General features: G+C 43.3%; 1 protein-coding gene across 2 annotated transcripts in view; it reads left to right on the forward strand.

Annotated features, from left to right (window-relative positions):
* The window catches only part of SDK1 (sidekick cell adhesion molecule 1), a 2,171,476-nt gene that overhangs the window by 1,024,764 nt on the left and 1,129,883 nt on the right, over positions 1-16,829 (forward strand). The gene's annotated exons all lie outside the window — the stretch shown is intronic.

Below are 16,829 nucleotides of genomic sequence, written 5' to 3' on the forward strand. Positions count from 1 at the left end.
GGTTAGCTTCAGCAGTTTCCGTGTTTCAAAAGCTCATGTTCCAACTTTTTGGTGATGTAAAAATTGTTTTGGCTTATCAAGACGACATCTTAATCTCCTCTGGTTCAGTTGAAAGGCATTTTGGATCAAGTTTTGGGCATTTTAGACAAATTTGGTATGACAGTCAAAAAACAAAAATGTTAATTCATGCTTAATTAACAGTGTAGAATATTTAGGTCATGTAATTTCTGATTTTGGAATTAGTCCAAACATGATTTGTTAAAAGCCATTGAAGAGTGTGCTCAACCATCAACAAAGACCAATTAAGATCGTTTTTAGGTTTGGGCGAATTTTATTCTTGCTTCGTACAAAATTTTGCTTTAATCAGCGAACCTGTAAGGAAATTGACTAGAAGTAATGTTAAATTTATGTGGGGCAAAGAACAACAAGATTCTTAAAAGAACTGATAATTCATGCTCCTGCGCTTAAACCTTTCAACGAAGATTTGATTTCTTTCATTACTGTAGATGCCAGCAATGTGGGCATAGGGGTTTGTTCTCAGTCAAATGGTAGAGGGTTCTGAAAACATAGTTGCTTTTGCTTCCCGGAGGCTTTCTGCATCGGAGAAAAACTACAGCACCATTGAAAAAGAGGCTTTAGCCTGTGTTTGGAGTGCAAAACATTTTTCAACATATGTTTGGGGGAGAAAATGTGTACTAGTTTCCGATCATAAGCCTTTGATCTTCATTTGGAATGATAAGGGTTTAAGAAATGCTAGTCCCAGATTAGTTCACCTATTTTCGAAGCTGTATGATTTTAATTTTTCTATGAAACACATTTCTGGGCAGCAGATTTTCTTTCTCTAGGCCCTATTATTGCAATGTTGATACCCTTTTGGATGACAAAGAAATTGTCATTAATTTGATTGATGGACTAACATTAACTAAAGACACCATATCACATTCTGATTGGTTGCAAGCTTCGACTTCTGATAATTGTCAAGTAATTCTTAAAAATTTTATTTCTAAAGGTTGGCCTAGAGAAAACCAAATTGAAAAGGAGATTCTTCCATTTTCCAAAATAAGAGATGAGTTGAGTGTTGAAGGTGATCTTATCATGAGAGGTTCATTTCTTATTCCTCCACTCACCATTAGGAATAAACTTCCTAGGCTATTTCTATCGGCTGTCAGGTAATGCAGAGCAAATAAAGATTAGAGGGGATACAAATGAGGGAGGCCGATGTAAGGCCTTGTATAACACCACCCCGCCTGAACAATGATGTGGATGAGAGATGTATGAGAATAGGCAACTGCAGAGGCAGTTTGAGTGAAACAGCTTAAGCTTGATGAAAAAGTGGAGAACGACTTACGAGCCTGGCCGACAATGTTAATGGATATGGGGGGGGGGGGGGGGCGCACAAACATCCCGTAGATAACAGGGAGGAGACGGTCTGCAACAGGACAGGACATGAGTTGATATACAATAGGCAACACAATGGAACCAGGAGAGATGTAGCGCCAGCACAATGGCACGGAAGTGGGTGGGAAGGGAGGGATAGATGGGGGGGTTTAAAGAGTCTGTTGGCAAAGGATGCATTGTTTATGAGTAGTACAGCATATATGTTTGTGAACAACAAATTAAGTGGGAATTAACTATTTGTTAAGGATCTGGACAGAGATTGGGAATGTCTACTCAATACCGCGATGTCTCAAATATGTACGTCTGCTTGACCATCGCTACGTATTTTTATAAAATGCCAATAAAGCTATTTAAAAAAAATAGATTAATAAGGCCATGAATAACATTCCAGTCAGCAACCTCTTTGAAGGTTTGCCAATTCTAGATGGTGTAGATTGACTCATTGTAGAACATTCTATAAAGATTGAATACAATGGACACAGACCACTTATGGGTCTCCCCCTAGCTATGAAAGGGTTGACACAGGGGAAAATTCAGTAAATACACTTATTGAATCTAATCCAACCATGACACTCTCCCACCCTTTAAATGCAAATGGAAACAGAGATATAGATAACATTAGAGATGATCAGTGCATTGCGCTATCATGGAATGTTGCAGGCTTACGAGTTAAATACACAATCCCAGTATGGACGGATTTTGCCACCAACTTTATTAACCTCCACTTTCAAGAAACCTGGGTAGGGGATCCAATACATATCAATGGGCATAAGACTTTTCACAATTCAGCTATTCCGTCTGTATATGAGAGAGCTAAAGGATGCTTATGTACATACATTTCGAATGATATGGATGCGACCAAGATACAGCTGCTGGCATCAAAAATGTATTATCAAATTATCTCTATTGAAATCGATAAGCATTGTTGCTTAGCTTTGGTAAATTATTATAATAACGCTTTACCTGAGCAGATTTGCGTGGCCCTTAGACAATTGTGAAATGATCTTTCGTACATACCTAATGACACAGTTAAGGATATGTTTGTACTTTGGGGTGGAGATTTTAATGTTAGTCTGTGCCCACATTATGCAGAAAAAAACTGTGGTATAACATTAGATGGTGCTATAGGCTATGAGATTTTTCCTTCATTCGCTTTATGGAGACAATTTGAACGATATTATGTTCAAGTATGATTTAGGCTTCGCTAACGAATTGTGCACTCCACTAGTATCATTCCACCAGAGCTTCAATGGGAGAGGTGCGAACACGATTATCGATTACGTGATAACGACAAATAGTCATTCATCTAGAGTCAATGGTTTTAAAACACAAAACAATCCTCTAAGTAATCACTTTCCGCAGAGCATACGTTTTAAACTGCCTAGCAAAGTAATAAAAAGAAAGGGTAAGTGCTCTTATGCCGTTAATGACATTTCTCTTAACAGAACTAATGGTTACTCTTTACGGTGGTCCAAGGTTGACTCGGTTAACTGTACCAAGCAGCTTGTGGGTAAACACTACAAAGCATTTTTAGCTTGTTTAGATGAGAATGTGGATCTTTTTAAAATTTTAGAATCCTTCCAATTGATTACTCATGGGATTAAGGTAGGCTTATTAGTCAAGAATAGAAAAGGGAACAAGAAAAGACATTGTTGGTTCGACACTAGGTATACGAGGGCATATAGGAACCTGAAACATGCACTACACAAACCTTTGAAAGTTGAGGAAGGAATCCAAGCATGTAGTTTGGAGTAAACAAGCACTTAGAGAACGCAAGAAGGCCAAGAGAGAGGATGCATGGAGGGCCCTGCACAAAGCAACCTTGGTTAGAAATAATAATTCATTCTGATGGGCAGTAAATACCTCCTTCCTGAGCACCCAGGAAACTCCAACCATTGAGATTGCGATTAGCGAAGAGGAATGTGAACCGCTACTCTAATATGTATGAACTTCCAGCAGAGAAGATAGGAATTGATAGTGCTCCAACAATTAGGAGCGCCATTGTCCCCCCTAGATCGCCAATAAACCTTCAGTTCACCCTAGAAGAGGTTCATTTAGCCCTTGAAGCAAGTAAAGGGGGGAAAGCTTCTGGCTCCGATGGTATACCAGTAGACATCTTCAAAGCTAATATTGCCCTGTGGGGCCCACTACTGACACAAGTAATAACATCGTGTTCTACTATAGGTTTCATTGATACCTGGCCGGAAACACTCTTGGTTCCGATATACAAGAAAGGTGACCACCAGAATCCACCCTGCTACTGGCCAATCTCACTACTTGATTCTTTGATCAAGGTAGCTGGACACATAGTTTTAAATAAATTTCAGGACTGGGCCAAAGCCAATGATATTTTATCTAAGTTACAGTTTGGATTGCTACCAGGTCTTGGCTCAGTCAAGCAGGAACTTAATCTGAACCTGTTAATTGGGAAATACATCCTGGCCAAACAAGGTAGACAGTTTCTGGCACTTGTAGACTTATCCTTGGCCTTTTATTGTGTAGAGCATGATAATGTATCTATTATAATGGCCAATTTAGGTGTGGAGCCACTGCTGTTAGACTTCTTGAGGAAATTGTTCTCTTTCATCAAAGCAAGGGTTTGATATGGGGTTAAGGGTGAGTTCACTGTATCATTCAGCATGGTGAGGAGTAAGACAGAGATGCGTTTTGGCACCCTTTCTTTTTACATTATATAGCTTGGGACAGACACTGTCTGATCAGTGCCGGGATTTACCACGATTGGACATCTCCCAATACCCGCCCTTCTCTATGTTGATGATGCAGTGCTAATGGCACGCACTCAGTTGGGGCTACAACATCTATTGATAACTTTTAATGCATACATGCGTAATCTGGGGTTGCAAGTAAATAAATCAAAGACATTCATAATGAAGTGCAGAAAAGGGAGCTCAAAGTGTAGAGGTATCCTCATAGATAATAAGAAGATTGCATTTACCAAGACATTTACCCTGTTTGACCAGAATGGCCTGGTGCCAGGCAATTTAATCAAGAAAGTTATTGTTTTTTAAAGCTATGGCAGCCTTAGCTAACTTCTCAAGCAAGCTGGGCAAAAAACACCTGCAGAACGAATAAATATATATATAAGGCTAAGTGTGTAACTACTACTATGTATGGTGCTGGGGTATGGGGCTATTATGATTGTCAGCCCCCACAACTGGTTTATGAATGCCTTTTTAAGATTTGTACTAGCTGTTCCGAGTGGCTGTTCCACCTATGTATGCCATGCGGAGCTGGGGCTATCCTGCTTATCAGATTTCATTAAAACACAGCCAATCCTTTTATGGCATAAAATGTGGTCCTCGGAGAAAACCACCCTTAATAGGATATTATAAGGGACTGTCTTAAATTACAGCAGGTACTTAGAATACCCTGGATGAAGTTTATCAAAGACTTTACAAGCGACCTAGGACACCCGGAATATTATGAACAGCCAAAATCCCTAGAGCACATCAGCAGAAAAGATCTTAAAAGAGAGTGTATGATGCTATTGGAGTCTCTTAGATTTTCCTCGGAAATATTGAAGCTGAGTGTTTGTAATAATCATTTGATCCTGAGCATGTATGATATACAGCCATATTTACAATACATGGAGGGGACGCAGGACAGATTTTTTTTAACTTGCTTTACGTTAGGCATTTTCCATCGTCTAACAAGCTTTTCTGTCATTAATGACTGGTCATGTTCGCTTTGTAAATGTCTATGCGACGATATGTCACAGCAGACAACAATTCATGTTGGGCTCCTTTGTACATTTTATGAAAAACAGAGATAGATTTGGATTTTACCTATCTTAAGGCTGCTTGACCTTAGGCAATGTCACCCATCATTTTTATCCCTTCAGTTGTTAGCCAATGAGTACACTATGTGGTGTATGTCAATGATTGTAAAGAATGTAATTAGATGCAGAAAAGCCATCATACTGTGATCTTTTGGTGATGTAAATGTGACTGTATTTTATGATAAATGTTCCTAAGAACAGTGATTTTTGCTAAAGGTTCTTGAATTTTTAATATTTTCTTTTTTTTTAGAGTTCTGGCTGGACTGTTCCCAGGATGAACAGGGTCAAGACTGATTTGTATATAGCTGGGTCTGAACTATGGGTGGTGAAGTGAGCTAAAGAACAATGATGGATTCAACCCAGATCTGTGACTGGGGGTGAGTGTCTGAAAAGTTTCAGAGCTCCATCCATCATCTCCTTGTGTTTGCTTTGTTCACCCTAAGTTGGCAGGGTAGGCCCAGACGTGGGTCCCTTGCTCACTTTGCCCCTGGATTCAAGCTAGCCTGGCTGATGAGGGCTGTTAGCCCGTAACCGGTCCCATTATTGCTTGTTTCAGGTCCAGGGAAGACATGGCTTTGCAGTTCGGGCTGGACTGTTCTAATGAGGCACAGGCTCTAGACTGATTTGCACATAGCTGTGTCTGAACTGGGGTGGCGAAGTGAGCTAAAGAACAATGATGGATACAACCCAGATCTGTGACTGGGGGTGAGTTTCTGAAAAGTTTCAGCGCTCCGTCCATCATTTGCTTGTGTTTGCTCAGCTAACTACATGTAACATAGCACACACCTTAACTGTAAAAGTTAATCGTCACTGGGAAATGCACTCTTTTATTTTACAAAATCTCTATTGGTTAATGAGGCCACGACAGATGTATATGTGTGCAACGAGATGCCCACAGAATTTAATCCTGTTTGGTGCAGCAAGGACAAGTGACTTGTGTATTTTTAGTGCTGGCAGATCTCTCAAAACACTGTGAATGTGTGTCATTATTTTGAATGTGCATTATATACAGTATAATGAGGCTACCACTAAATGCACATATAAATTTAGGTTAAAGATAAAAAGAGCTTCTACAGAATACTTTTCAGTAATATGCAGATTATACATAGTGCAAACATTTTTATTTTATAACTCCCCATTAATAGATCGCACTCCATTGCTCAGCTTGGAACACCCTTACAGTACCTCTCAAAAAGAAAATATCTTGTCATCAGGAAGCTTCAAGTGACTCCATCAATTAACGCCTCCCAGGCAGCCTTTGCATTTGCTGATTAACCAATTGCACATATTTGCATTTCTTTGGGGAAGCAGTCAAGAAGGCGTATTTCTTATTAGCTGTCTGCCCCTCCCTCCGAATGCAGCACAAGGGACTCCCTCCATTCCACTTCAGCTTGGGAATCTCAACTGTGGAAATTAACGAACATGAGGGTTAATTTACGGACAGTCTGTGAAAATTACGGACAGATGGTCATCCTAAGTGCCTGTAATGGCTTGCTCTACCGTTACTCCTGTTGCTTCTGTAATACTCTGTGCTATCTTCACAGTACCTTTTATAAATTGTTTTCTTTTGCTCCTGCACCAGCTCTGTATGGTATTCCCCGTTGGAACAACAGAACCTCCAATGGGTTGCTCTCTGTGGTTCCCGGCCATGCTTAATAGAGAACTCCCTGTTGAATCAACGGGGCCTCCAATGGGTTGCTCACTGCGGTTCCTGACCATGCTTAATAGAATACTCCTTGTTGGATCAACAGAGCCCCCAATGGGTTGCTCTCTGTGGTTCCTGGCCATGCTTAATAGAATACTCCTTGTTGGATCAACAGAGCCCCGAATGGGTTGCTTTCCGTGGTTCCCGGCTATGCTTCAAATAATACTCCCCATTGGATCAACAGTGCCTCCACTGGGTTGCTCGCTGCGGTTCCTGGCCATACTTAATAAAATACTCCCTGTTGGATCAACAGAGCCCCCAATGGGTTGCTTTCCGTGGTTCCCGGCTATGCTTCAAATAATACTCCCCATTGGATCAACAGTGCCTCCAATGGATTGCTTTCTGTGGTTACTCCCCATTGGATCAATAATGCCTCCAATGGGTTGCTTTTCTGTTGCTCTTGAAAACATACCATTTATTACACCCTAGTTGTTTACCAATGTCTCCAGTGGGTTGCTCCTGGATAAGCACTCTGCAATGCTCCCTCGTTATTTTACAGTGCCTTATATTGGCTGCTCCTCTGTTGCTTCTTTGTCACGCCAATAATACACGCTGGTGGATTAGCATTGCCTGTTCTGGGTTTCTCCTCTGTTTCTGGGGAGGTTCTGTATAGTAATCATGAATAAAGGTTTGTCTATTCTCACACTGAGGCACAGACAGAGATGCAGTGCTTCGTGTGGTCACCACACCCTCAGCCTCCCACACCTCATCCAACATGTCCCATACAGGCTAAATCTCAAACAACACCCTTTCAACTATGCTCTCTGAAAGGTACTGAAGAACTTGATGCACTTTGGGGGCACTTAATGACCTCAATGGGGTATGAAGAGCTAGATAAATAATGCATCCGCCCTACCCTAAAAAGCATTAGTCCTCGCCAAAGATATGGGCCAATAGGATAAAAATCAAGCACAGGAAAATATCCTCTCTCATTGAGAAATTAACCTCCTGGAGCCCTCCTTACATTGGTAAATGCACCAACCATCTGCATACATTTCTACATTACAGCCTGATGAACTGAAATTCAGTAGCAATGAAGGGTCAAATTATGGGTCAAGGTTGACTTAATTTTGCATCAAGAAAAGGCACATTAAGCAGAATTATTGCACTATTTTGACATGTTACCACACAAAACTGTTTTGATTAATGTGTTGCCTCATTAGCACCACTTTAACACCTGACGTAGAAATCAGCAACTGAACTGTGCTCTGCAAAGGGTCGACAGCAATCTGGCATCACAAATGCTGCTTTTTTAATAAATAACTTTTGACTCCTTTGAGCTGGAAACATGTTTTTGTTGAAATTAGTAAATGAAGTAGCAACTGCGAGAAGACCTTAAAATGCACCTAACACTTCCCCGGCAGAATCACAAATTCAGTGGCCCACTTACAGCCAAATAATAATGTAACCATCCATGATATGTAAAAAAGGTTTTATCGGAGGGTGGGTAGCGGCCCAGGGAAGTTTGTACAAAAAATAGCAAACAATTATTTGGTATTATGCTGCACTTGTTTCTGCCTGTAAAATGAGTATTACATTTAATTCAGTGTCAATGATGGGCAGAGGACTTTCTTCTTACAGTAAAGTGCAACAGGCTGTTCAGCAGCCCCAGTTATATGGCACACCAATCTCCCTGTGTCCTACCCTCCAGTGATGTCAGTCTCAGCCTCAGAATTGTAACTTCCGGGTCTAAAGCGTGAGGATACCCAAGGGTCCCCTTAATGTGACCCAGTATCTCTTTCCAGAATGTTTTAATTACTGCGCACAACCACCATAAAGGCATAACGTCACCAGTGCACTGCGTGCAAAGTCAGCAGAGTAAAGATGCCTAAGGGTGCATTATGCTTGATCGTGCTGGAGTAAAGTACTGTTGCTAAGTGACCAGTAATGGCCGTCATGGCTGCGGTGGATGGGGGTCACGCGAGGAGGGGAAACCGCACGGGCGTCATAATAAAAAAAAAAAGAAAACCTAATTTCCCGCTGGGTCCCGCGGCTTCCCTGCTCCTGCTCTCCTGCCTCTTACAGGAACAGGAAGCAGGCAGCCAGGCTCCCTCCCCTAAGCCAATCTCAACGCTGCATGCAGCATTGTGATTGGTCTGGCACGTCGTGACATGGCTCTCAACCAGGGGCTAGAGGGGTGGGCAGGTTCTCCATGCAGGCCTACAATGAGCAGGGCAAAGTGCGCATGACTGGTTTGGGTGGACCAAACAGTCTTTGCACATTCAGGAGTGGGCAAACCACTCCTCCCCTGCCCTATTGGAAGAACAGAGCAGCCCCGACAACCCACCTGCCTGCAAAGCAAACATAAAATGGTAATAACTAAAGGTTTTGGCTTCTCTCACTACGAGAAAGCAGTGGGGTGACGCTCCTACGCCATAGCGGAGGAGCCACCCCTGTAAATGACATTGTAGGCGGTTTCCCTGTGTGGGATGCTCCTATGCACTTTCGGGATGTCACACCATATGTCGACCCACTGTATTCCCGAGGTAGGGGTCCCAAAGTCTGCCTCCCAGCGTGCTTGGTATGGATATCAAAGGAGTGGTTGTGATGTGTCCTCAAATGAGGGATTAGTTTAAATGTATTTTTTCTTAGGCTTTTTGACAATGAGTTTGATACATTGCATATAGTTTTCGTTGGAATGGCCTTTGTTTTATTGAGACCTCAAAGACAGCAAATGCGTTTCTTCACTGCAAAGAAATAAAGAAAAGACTATAATGTCGAGTTAAACTGGATAAACACCTGTAGTACATCTGGAACTCATTCTGAGAGATCTTCCTTTAAAAATCTATGGTACATCTGGAACTCATTCTGCGAGCCCTTCCTTTAAACACCTGTAGTGCATCTGGAACTCATTCTGCGAGCCCTTCCTTTAAACACCTGTAGTGCATCTGGAACTCATTCTGCGAGCCCTTCCTTTAAACACCTGTAGTACATCTGGAACTCATTCTACGAGTCCTTCCTTTATATCCAGTGGGGCCTAACTTCTTGGCAGGAGGGACAGCGTCCACCCTGTAAAAATAGTGGGTGGACGCTGTGTACCAGCCCGTACCCCCGACTCGAGCCCTGATGGGAAGGTATGGCTTGTAGACTCTCTACTTCATTCTCGGCAGAGAAACCCCCGCTGTGATGCAGAACATGTCAACCATAGTCAACATTTTATGTGTGTCAATTTCATGACACGGCAAACTTCTAAATGATTGTAGAAAGAGTGAGCGACGATAAATAAAATGGGACGTAGCTCGCAAGGCCGCAGAACGCGTTTAATTAAGGTATTACATACACTGACAATTGAATAAGATGCAGAGCTTCTAATACACTCTCCCCAGCCCCATATTAGACCCAGAGTACAAAATGGTTTCACTTGCAAGTACATCAGCTACTTAACCGTTCACATGTAGTGGTTTTAATTGCAGGTGCAGAATTTGCACTGGATTCTAACAGAGGAGATCCGACAATATGGCGGGGAGCAGAGGGCCATGCATGGAACCAGGGCTCTTGGTTCCTGCTTGTGGCTGAAGAAGACGCGGTTGCTTCTCTCCCCAGACGCCCACCCCACAACAACCACACGCTGCTCGCGAGCCTCCACCCATACCATTGCCATGCCGGGAGCCGCATTGGCTAGAGAGTTTTTCTCATCTGGCCCAAGAGTCCTTGTCCTGATAGTGGACTCTGGGTGGTAGCTTCGGAGGGCGTGAGAGGGCACCAAAGGTAAAGGGGAATGTGGTGGAGGCAATTTGGTTAGCTTTGTGCTGTTTTAGGGCTTGGGGTGATTTGATGAGCGCTGGGAGCTTGATTTGTGGAGCCCTTAGAGCTCTTTGGGCAAAGTGTTGTTTTGGCCAGTGAAGATTGGGTGAGCTGTGGGCATAGGAGTGCAGGAAGGCTTTTGACTGTGATTGATGCACGTTTAGGTGCTTTCTGGGGGCAAGCTCATTTGCTGGTATTTTAGGAGCTGTGTTTTCACCATAGCAAATTGGTGTTTGCATAGCAAGTTGAACAACTTCTGTGAGTGGGTGCAGGTTTTCATCAGGAGCACCATATGTAATATAAGATTGTCTTACGCTGCAAGCATGCCAGGGGGAGCAAAGAAAGATGCCAAGAAGGCATACCAGGTTAGTAGGATGGAAGAAATGATGCTCTGGTTGGCGGCGATGGATGAGAGGTAGGCTCTTTTGCATCCACAGGGCCCCCAGGGAGTGCAGCCATTAGAAGTAGCAGTGCCGGTGGGTAGGCCTCGTAGTCCAGGGTTGCACATCGGGCAGCATTCTCCCAAGTAAGTAAGTGCATTAGTGGGCAGGAAACAAATGGTGAAGGGGGTCAAGGGCCACTGATCACCCCTGGGGTTGTGCCTTGGGTGGTATAAGTAAAGGATAGGACAGCGTTCCAGCAGAGATTGTGCTGGTTGGCACAATAAAAGATGTGAAAGCCTGGGTAGTGCTCCTACAGTTACAGTGCCACCACCGAACAGCAGCAGTGTACATTACTGGTAATAGCTTAATGGCGAGTGAGGTAGCACTAGTGGGCACTGCAGGGCAGCTGGAGTTGGTGGCAAACTTCAGGCATATTAAGGCCACTAGACTCACTTTGGGATGGGATCAGATAGATGTGAATGCATGGTTGAGCTACATGAATCCACAGAGGGTGGTGCAAACAGTAATTCAAGGGGCGGGCCAAGAAAGGGGGCTTGCTGGGACTTCAATAAAAGAACTTGCTCTAGAGCACCAGGGACGGGCAAGGACCTCAGGATGATGGATAACCCAGATATTGCAAGTTTTCACTCTTTTCAACATACACAATAAAGATTGTGTATAGGTTAAACTCTCAGCTATTACCTGGGGGTTGTCCACTTATGATCATTCATGTTCTAACAATTAACATTATGTTGTCGCTCATCAGTGCTTGTATTCCATTTGCTACTATTGAGGTGCAGTTTGTTCCAGTCACTGTTACTCTCTGTTCCACATTTTCTTGCCGAACATATTTGTGAAGGGAGCAAATAGCAGTCCATTTAATTCATGATCTTGTCACATTTCTTTGAGAGACTCTGGAACTGGTTGAATGCCTGGACCAGGGAATAATGTGTGCTGGTAGTCCTTTAGGGAATCTGGACTCTGAGCACCTCTTGTCAGCGGCGGTCCAGGCGACCAAGTGAAAGGTCCACTGACTACTGCCTGCCCTGGTCCTACTTCCGCATGAAGTTAGCCTACGGATTTATCATGACGCTGCAGCGACCCTTACTAATGATGTCATGTCATGTCACCTAGGCGCGTCACCTGACTGGGAAGGGCTGCGGTGCAGACATGCTCAGTACAATTCCATTACTGCATGTGCCATGGTGGAGGCTGAGGACCATCAGAAGATACCAGGTACCAGCCTGTATGTATCAGCTACCCCTCCGTGTCGTGCTGCCTCCAGGCACTGTTTCACAGTGGCCTTAACTGCTGGAGCATGGCTGTTTAAACACAGCGTTCTGCCCAACCCTTCCCTACGACCGTGTCTGGGTCACAGGGCTGCTGCTGTTTCCAGTTCAGTAAAAGATACACAAATTATGGGCGGAATGTGGAACAAATCAAACATTCATCCCTAGTAAGGCGATCTGGGTTGATTCCATCGTTCTTTTGCTCACCATGCCACCCCAGTTTAGGGGTGTTTTTTTGTATTTGTTGCCCTAAGTTGGACGTGGGTCCTGTGCTTGCTCCGTCACCAGATTCAAGCTAGCCTGGATGATGAGAGGGAAACCCCGAAACCGGTCCTAGGATGCTTGTTTCTGGTCCAGGGAGGACCTGGGCTGGTAATCCGGGCTGGACTGTTCCCATAGGGAGCAGGGTCAAGACTGATTTGCATATGGCGGGGTCTAAACTGGAATGTTGTGACATGCAGAAAAAAATCCTTTTTCCCAGTTCTGTGACTGGGGATGAATGTTTGTTCAGCACTCAGTCCATTATCTGTTCTTTTTGCATTTCCAGTTCAGTGGCCTCTTTGGCTGGTTTGTCTCTGGGTTTTCGAAATGTTCACTTGCCTGATTTCTCACGCAGCAGGAAAATAATTATTAGTCTGTTCATTTGTTAAATCTTTCTTCGAATAATGACATATCTGGGTTGGACACTCAATTTTTGTTTAAACCCTTTTAAACGTTATGACTGCAACCTCTTCTTAATCAGTCTGATTGAGAAGTGGCAGCCAAAACATTTAACATAAAATATCTATGGACTGCGGCTTAGCGCAATCAATCAATCAGAGGGTTGTAAAGCGTGGCTACTCACCCATGAGGGTCTCAAGGCACTGATAGATGAGTAGTTATGCAAGATATTTTTAAACAGTTGACAGATTACTGCTTAATTCCTGGTGCGCTCAATGCTTTATGTAAACACTCACTTCCACAGTGGCTTCTGTAGCACCTCTACCTGTGGGGCCTTTTCTAAAATTACTGCCCTCACACCAGCAGAGGCGCAACTAGAGGGAACTTTCTGGAGGGGCTAATAAACATTTCACGTGGGGGGGGGGGGGCAAATCCTTCCAGCAATTGGCAGAGTGAAGATGCAGAGGCTCTAAGAAGGGGTGTAAAACAACCGGGCCTCGTTAACAAAATGGTCTTTTAACCTCATCGATACTCAGGACGGCTCCCGGACGCCATGAGTCACGGTAGTCATGTGCTCATGGTGGCCGGGAGCCGCCCGACCGTTGCCTCACCGCCTACGCGCGGTTAATTCCCCGAATTAATTGGTGGGCGGAGTTTGGACGGCTCCCGGCCATAATGAGCACACGCCTACTGTGACTCATGACGGCCGGGAGCCGTCCTCAGTATGGCAGCGCCACGTCCATCCCCGCCCCCTCTCGCACCGCAGCGGAATTTGCCGTGCGACGAAGGGATTAAAGACCGGGGAAGTACTTGGGTGTGGCTGTGTGTGACCGGGAAGCTGTCTCAGCCTGGGCTGACACACACGAGGGGCGGCGGGGAGGGGGCGAACCTCGTACAAATTGTCTCTTGATTTTAATTTTGTGGTGGGTGTTTGGCAGCACTCCTAAAATATTTGTAAATAGATAGCACTAAATACTACAGTTTTTCTGTTTCTTAGCACTGTATAGACCATGTTTTATTGTACTCATTTATAGCTATACAGAACTCCGCTTCCTTATGTTGGGAGGCAGAACCCTTCCTTTCTACAAGTATGCAGGGTTTTGTATATTACACACACTAAGATCAGTATCTCCATCTGAGCACTTGGCTGAATTTAATGTGTACTTGTGTTTGTAGGTGAAAGATGCTAAATTGAGAGCCTTGAACTGAAGCCCTGCCGAGGAGTGCCAACTTTGCATGTTGTTGACTTTGTGCCCATTCAGTTCTTGGCCTCTCAGCTGAGCCTCCAGACTGGTGTATATATTTGGCGGCCCTGTTGGGCAAAAATACCTGGGATGTAGCAATGAGATCAAGTACAGTAGAAAGTAATGGTTTTGTGGCAGATACTGTACAAAGCGACTTTACAGTAGGAATGGCAGTGACAAGTTGCTCTCTGTCCGCTTTGTCATTGGAAGTGGAGCATGTGTTCCCTCTCAAAGTCCTTCGTGCCTAACCCTTAACCACAGCCAAACCGATTACTGCAGGTGGGTTGTTTATTAAGTATACATTAGCTATCGCTAGTGTGCCCATTGTGAGTGGCAACATTTAACAGTTGGTTTTATTGGTGCAGGCGACACCACAGTGATTTCTGATAGATCCTTCTCTGTCAGTCTGAATTAAATTGATGAACACAAGATTTTAGATCCAGCAAGTAGTATGTTAAACTCTTCAATGATTATTATATATATATATATATATATATATACGCGTTGGGAAACCCTTGAGCAACCAAGCGCTATACAAATTAATAAAATACAATATTTGAAAAAGAGAAGTTTTGGAAGCCACAACGCTCTACTCTTTTGAAGCCAGTACTGTTTTTTTAGATTACTAATAGTAAAAAGCATTAACATACACATCAGTACACCATTCATTAAACTTAGTTTTATTGCGGTTTTGGTTTTATAAACTATGAAAAAAATATTCAAATTAGAGTAAGAAGATACCATAGTCGAACAGAAAAAAAGCCTTATTAAAGAGCATTCTACATAATAGCAAAATGCCTTAACTGTATTTAGTTCAGCCATCTGAGGGCCCATAACTACAAACAGTGGTGAGCATTATTTAACTTTCTAGAAACTCCAGTACTTGATCAAAGGTATAAAACCCCAACTAAAACAGTACCAAACAAACGGTAAACAAGCAAAGAAACGTTCACCGCTTTACACTTTGGGAACCTACCTTAATCATTTTGCTGAGCATATAGTGCCTTCCTTCTCAGTTTCCTTCTGTATTCTAGGGTTTAATAGAAAGCTATATGTTATTAATCCTTTTTAGTTTCAGAGCTTAATTTAGCTTCAGACATCAAGATAGTACTCACTTCTGCAAGCACATTGCAGTGCCAGCCACTTCCTTAGATTAATTTGGCACAAGATGCACTCTTCTGCTGCAATACCCTAATGTGCTTCATAGGCCCATAGGTTCTTCCCTTTAATTCAGGGAAATTTTTTGCAGAGCGCACTTGTTTCCTTTTGTCCAATGACCATTAGGACCGGACTGGCTGTAGCAGGCAAAGAGCATTTCCCCGGGAGGCTGGAAGGGTGGGGGTCTTTTTTACAGCGAAGGTAGCTGGTTTTGTTACAAGGGGGCGATTTTCCAGCTGTGCTGCAATATCAGTCCCACTAACATGCAGCAGGGGGCTGGCCGTACAAAATTGCAGGGGATGCTTTGGGTTCCCAGAACGGCCCTGGTGACCATCACTCCTGTGACCAACAGTGCATCTATTGTAGGGTTGATGCACCATTGTTTATGAAGTGGTTAGCAGCCTCAGATGACTATTTCAGTAATTCTTTAATAATTGTTCATATGGCTGGGTCACAGCTGCCTGTGTCACTACGGTGCTCACTGTCTCTGACTTCAGCAAAACTCCAGTTTTGCTCAACAGCATTGGCCAGAGAATGACAGCATAGCTATGATCCGTGGTAAAAACTAAATGTATGCAGTTATGGACACTTGTCTAGATTATCACATGTAGAAATGCCAAATATTGTTTGTTTCAGTGAAAAAGCAAAGAAAGACAGCAATATCAAGCTCGAATGGAATATTGCAAAGAGGGTTAATTTGGTGGGTGCTCCCCAAATTCGACCAAGAAAGTACTAGAATAGAGTGCTCTTTGAGGGCCTATGAAGTATATAAAAAAGTGATGGGTGATATGTTTAAATTAATCGCAGCCACTGGTAACTTCTTGGGGCCGCAACCTAGTCCTTTCTTATTCTGCACAACGTGCACCTCATTTTGGACCCAGTCATGTGCAATCAGTTTTGACCCTGTTCCAATAGGAACAGTCCAGCAAGAACTGCCAAGTCCGGTGTAGGGTATTTGCCTATTCCTCAAGGTCACCCCAGATGTTATGCCTTTTGCTGGACCATATTTTTTTGTTGGCTTTAGAACTCTGTGCCCTTTATTCCACTACCTATTAGTAAAGACATGTGCTCTTCGGTTTATCATGGTCAAATTTCTTTATTCCTAATTGGTATATTTAATGTACAAATAAATCCCTAGTATATGGTGAAAGGTGTGCCCAGGGCTTGGAAGTTGAATTCCACTAGTAAACTGCAACACCTATTGTGACATCAAATACAGTGGCAGCGCAAACATACCTTCAGACCTGCCATTGTAACCTGTCTGTATCAGGGTATGAACTGCACTTCGACCTGCCAGAATAAGCCAATTTGTTAGGTCAAACCATTCATTTTAAATATTAGTATGTCACCCCATGTTGGCCATGTAGCCTAAATGGCAGGGTGCATGGTATTTAAAAGTAGAACATGGAGAAATGTGATGTTAACATGTCCTTACAGTGATTAGCACCC

This window comes from Lissotriton helveticus, chromosome 10 (assembly GCF_964261635.1).
Source record: "Lissotriton helveticus chromosome 10, aLisHel1.1, whole genome shotgun sequence".
Classification (NCBI taxonomy): Eukaryota; Metazoa; Chordata; class Amphibia; order Caudata; family Salamandridae; genus Lissotriton; species Lissotriton helveticus.